This window comes from Crocuta crocuta, unplaced genomic scaffold, assembly GCF_008692635.1.
Source record: "Crocuta crocuta isolate KB4526 unplaced genomic scaffold, BGI_CrCroc_1.0 scaffold271, whole genome shotgun sequence".
Lineage (NCBI taxonomy): Eukaryota > Metazoa > Chordata > Mammalia > Carnivora > Hyaenidae > Crocuta > Crocuta crocuta.
Genome location: NW_027527824.1, coordinates 4999966 through 5005195, shown reverse-complemented (window position 1 = coordinate 5005195; position 5230 = coordinate 4999966). Strand labels below are relative to the sequence as shown.

At 59.3% G+C, this 5230-nt stretch overlaps 1 protein-coding gene across 3 annotated transcripts in view; it reads right to left on the bottom strand.

Moving 5' to 3' along the window:
* Positions 1 to 5230, bottom strand: part of BCL9L (BCL9 like) — a 44219-nt gene that overhangs the window by 18919 nt on the left and 20070 nt on the right. The window lies entirely within an intron of this gene.

Here is a 5230-nt window from a genome sequence, read left to right as displayed (position 1 = left end):
TGTGGATTGGCTGGGAGCCAGGCCTGGCCCAGCTGCTGCACCACACCGCTCCCCCTCCCTATCCTGGAAGCAGGAAAGGAGAAGGCACTGGAAGATGCCTGAGAGAGAGAGAGAGAGAGAGAGAGAGAGAGAGGAGGGGCCGATGACTCCCATGACCTGGCCTGAGGTTCTGGGGGAAGGGATGGATGGGGAGACCTGAGGACCCTGGCTTTCAGTGCCCGCCGTCCCCCAGAGCTATCGTCTGTCAGAGAAAAGAAGGGTGCCTCTCCTGAGTCCCTGTGTGGCCTCTGTAGCTACACTCCTTGTCCCCTGAAGATGCAAAGGCCCCACCGGCCTGGCTGGGAGGGCCCAGGGTGAGAGAATCAGGCTTAGCAGTTCAGCAGGAGGGGGGCTGGGTAAAACTCCCACAGGCAGGCGGGAGGGAGGCTGGTGGCTGGGCTCAGTTTGTACTGGGGGTCAAAGGGGAGTTCTTTTCCGAAGAATTCTGGGAGAGACGCCAACTAGAGCAAGCTGCTAACCACCCCTCCCTCTCTCTCTCTCTGCACCGGGGGCAGGGGGGTGTCCCTGCCAACCAGACTTAACCCTGTCCAGCCTGTGTTGTTCCCAGGCCCAGGGCAAGGGAGTTGGGTAGGAGACTTCCAGTACAGCTCAACCTCCAGTTCAAGGAGGCAAGTGGGGGGTTTCCGCCAGAATGAAGCTGGTCCCACACAGCCCCGTCTCGTAGCACCCTGCCCTACACACCACCTGGGTGACTTCTCTAGGCTCATCTCCTGAAGGTGTCTGCAGTGACGTGTGTGTGCGTGTCTCAGAGACAGAGATTGAGAAACAAACTGAAAATTCCTTGCCAAAGCCCTCCCCTTGCTGGGTCACTGAGCACTGTACCAACCTGTGCCTCTACCCCTCCCTTCCTCCCACTGTGTCCTGGGAGCAGAGGCCACGGGGTTGGGGGGAAGGGACAGCTTAGCCTTCTGCGTACCTCCCGCTGCTCTCTCCTCAGGCCCTTGACTCCTATAAACAGCGCCTGCCCTGGCCCTCTTCTTCCTCACGGATTTGACCCAACTGCTTCTGGAGGGAAGCATTCAATTGTAGCTTGAGATGCCAGGATGGGACACTGAGTCATAGCGAGATATCAGGGTTTCCAGTGCCTGGATCCCAGGCTAACATAACAACATAACTCTGCTATCACCACCCTTGCTTTGGCCAAAAAAGAAAGCCCCTCTGATACACGCGCACACACATACGCACGCACACACAGCACTGTCTAACTGCAGAAAAGAAGGATAAGATTCAACATCAGAAAGGACTTCCCAGGCTCCAGGCTCCAGTGGCAGCTGGCCCCACCCCAAATGCCTCATATTTCTGGGGTAAAACATCACACCCTTAGGATTCCAGCCCCCCCCCCAAATGGTGGGAAACACAGACGTCTTCTGTTGTTTTGCTGTCTGCCCCTGGCTAGAGAAGTCAACTTTCCTGAATCTTAAATTAGTCACTGAGTTCCCAGGTCTGATGGGGCTGGATGATCCTCATCTGGGGGGGAAGCAAGTGACTGAGGCAGAGCGGTAATTCCCTTTCCTAGCCCTTTCCTTTAGCGCACCGGACCTCCCCGTGACAGCCACCGCTGTCTCATGAGGCCAAGAAGAGGGGGGACTGGTAGTCTGGGGATCCCTCAAGATGCTGGGCATCTGCGAGGGGCAGAGGAAGAGAGCCCAGCCCTGGGGACAGTTTATCCCGAAGTCTCCCCACTCCGCCACTTTCTCTCCAAGGACCACGGAACTGCCAGGGCCTTGGCCCCACTCCAGGAAACCTCCCTGTCAAGGGACAGAGGACTCCATGTCCCAGGTCACTGAGGAGAGACCTGTGACGACACACCCCAGACATGTTCAAAGGGAGGAGGAGAGAAGCGAGAACAGAAGCAGAGCACACGTGCACGCGCACACACACATACACACACGTACACTCATCAAAGAGACACGACCCCAGGCATACCCATTCCTCACAGATACTCCCCACAGGTGCAGCCGAGACCCGGGCACAACTACCACAGATACACATCCCAGATACCTCCTAGAGAGAACCCCAAACTCCCTAGGACTGGCTCAAGACCCACAGAGGCTGTCATCTTAACCGACTGAGCCACCCAGGCACCCCGAGGCTGTCATCTTCATAGAGAATGAGATCTCAAGGATCACAAAAGACATGGGCCAGTCGCACAGAGCTGCTGACGGAAGATACACCCACAGTGGGACACACACACACACACACACACACACACACTGGCGTGCACGCGCACATACAGACACACACACAGAGTAGTATACATGTGGCTGAGTGCTAGCACTCCAACTCACACACGTACCCTGGCAGTGCACAGCGTGAGGTCAGATTAGAGGACTAAGTTCTGGGCTAGTGGGGAGGAGGGGAGGCAGAGGGGGGTGGAGAAGTACTCAGGGATTTCAAAACAATCTTGGTTTCGAAATGCTGGAAATGCTGGATTCAGGGCCATTCCCAGTTGAGGCTGGGGTGGGGGAGGGGAGGACAGGCCAGTGCAGGGCCACCAGCGCTTTGGAGGAGGGGGTTGGACAGAGGGAATCCCAGCCTCCTCCGGGAGTAGGGGCCTAGAAGAGACACCAAGGTTAGGAGGGGCAGGTGGTCCAGGGCCAAGCAGGAAGGGCCTGGGGTGGAAAGAAGGAGAGGACTCCGCTTTGGCCACTGACTGAAAAAGTAAGAAGGCGGGGGAGGCCGCCCTTGCCCTGAGGAGGGAGAGGAAGAGGGAAGCCGCCTGTGCCCGCTTCCCTAGTTACGGCCAGTGGTAAATGCCTTCTCCCCTACAGAGTAGCACCCTGGCGCCCTTCTCTACCAGCTAGCAGAGCCCCAAGGTGGGCCCAGAGCTAAGGGGTCTGAGAAGGTGGGGGAACAGCTAGGGCCTGCAGGGCTCAGACATCTTTCCTGGGATCCGGGACTCCCTGTACTCAGAGCAGGGTGAGAGACAGCTTCCTGGTTCTTCCCTCTTCTTCATGGCAGGGGAGGGGGAGGCTTCGGGGAGACTGAGGCAGTACAACATACCCCCACACCCAGGAAGTCACCCCTCTCCTCCCAGGGCAGCAGAATGCCCTCCCTGCCCCTCCCCCAACCTCTGGGGAAAGTCGGCAGTTCTCTCCCAGGGAGGGGAGGTCAGGCCAGGCTGGGGGTGGGGCTCTGGAGGCCTGGCCCTGGCACCCGGCAGAGGAAATTCCAGGCTGTAACTCCAGGCTGCCTTTAGGGCCGCCCATCCAAGCGACAGGCAGCACCTCAAGAGCGCTAGTATGGGGGTCTCCTTCACCGAGCCCCTCAGCTCCTAGCCCTGCAACAGGCTACAGCCCCAGCTCTAGTAGATAAAGGACAGGACCTGGGGAAACTTAGACTCCACCAGCCCCATCCCGGCCCCTTGGGGCTCAGGGTCTCCTTCTCCCGGACCCCCGGGGGCAGCCCGTACTGTGCCGCTATGGGTGGGCAGCTGGCAGGCAGGGACACAGATACCAAGCTGCGGGAGCCAGGCGCTCAACAGGTCGAGCCAGTCCCTGGAACAGTCAGCCCCACCCCAGGGAGAGCGGGCCTGGCAGAGGCTCCCTGCCCGCGGCACCCAGCCTGTACCCACTTGGCTCCCACGGCTGCCCACTTTCCCACGGTGCCATCCCCCTCTGCCCCCGCCCCCTGGGTCAGCACCGGGGCAGCGCCCAGGGCTCCTGGCACAAGGAAGGGATGCCATTTCCCCATCACCCCTGGGTGCCCAGGCCCTTGGGGGTACCTCACTCCCAGCAACCAAGGAGCCCCAGGAAGAGATAGCATGGCATCACGACAACAAGAACCCCAAAGTGCCTCCCCACCTCCCTGCAGGTTTTTCCCGGTCCTGGGAAGACCGGACACTCAGACACCCTGGCTCCCAGCAGCTGCCCCGTCCCCTGGGCGCTGAGGCAGAAGGTCAGCCTGTGGCGCCAGAGGCGGTGTGGGGGTGCCCCCAGCTCTTGTCTCAGACTCCCCGGAGGAGGGGCTGCAGAGCTGGGGGACCTCTGGCTCCTTCCGCGCCCGCCAGAGCTGCTGCTACCTACAGTGCTGGTCCTTTGCTTCCACCCCACTCCTGGGCTCCACGGAGCTCCATCCCAGCCACTCCCCCCCAGGCAGGCATCCCCCCTTTGCAGGCATCTCCTTTAATCTAAAGCAGGTGCCAGGCATTCCAGCCCTGGCTGAGTCGACACTGCCACCCACTAGGCCTCAGCCCAGAAGGCTGCTGCCCTGCTCATTCATGGAAGTTCGAGTCCCCAGCCCAGGGCTCCTGCTTAACCCAGGTACCCAGACGCTGGGGGGGCGGGAGCTCCCTGGATAGGCATGGGCGCCCAGCATAGGTTCAATCAGCAAGTTCACTGGGTCGCACATTACCACTGCTGTGCTAGTCCCAGATTTCTGTGGCCCACCAACCCCTCTCCAGGACTCCGTAATCTCTTCCCACCTTGACCCTCAACCCCAATAATCAGAGACTCCTTCTGAACCTCCACATGGACCTCCGGAACCCATCTCCAGTCATGGAGCCTCTGCTATCCCCAGCATAAGAGTTACTCTGGATCTAAGATTATGCTACTCCACCCCTGGCCAGCACCTTCGCAAACATTAAGCTCCCCTTCCCCTAATCAAGGAAACACAGGTAAGCAGAGAACCTCTGGAGCGCAGTGGCAGAACCAGACCGGGTTCTCCAAGGCCAGGCCGAGGAGCTTGATCACCTAGGAGAGGGAGCACCTTCCTCCCTCACCAGACTTCCTTTGCCCCTCACCTTCCTTGCCCATTCTCACTGGGTCCTGAGGTTTCTATCAGCAGACACCTCACAGATGACACCAGAAAGACAGGGCCTGATCATGTTCTTCCCCTGGGGCCATGAAAGCATGGTCCTGACCCAGAGAAGGCAAGACGGTGCTAGGGGCACAGCAGAAAAGCCAGGCCCAACAGAAGTGGCTCCTTGCAGGAGAGGCTGAGGAGTGGGGAGAAGCATGGCAGTGAACGCCCACCCACCCTGGAGGTCTCACTCAGAGAGTGGCCTGGAGGCATCAGTGGGATTCAGCACATACAGTGTGCAGACAGCTTTTCTAGGTAAAACAGGAAACCAAGGCCAAAGATCAAGTGGGCCTCCAGCCCCTATTCCCTGGCTCAGGCACATTCCCAGCTCACCTCTCCCAGAGCAATACTTTTTCTCTCGGCATCAGAG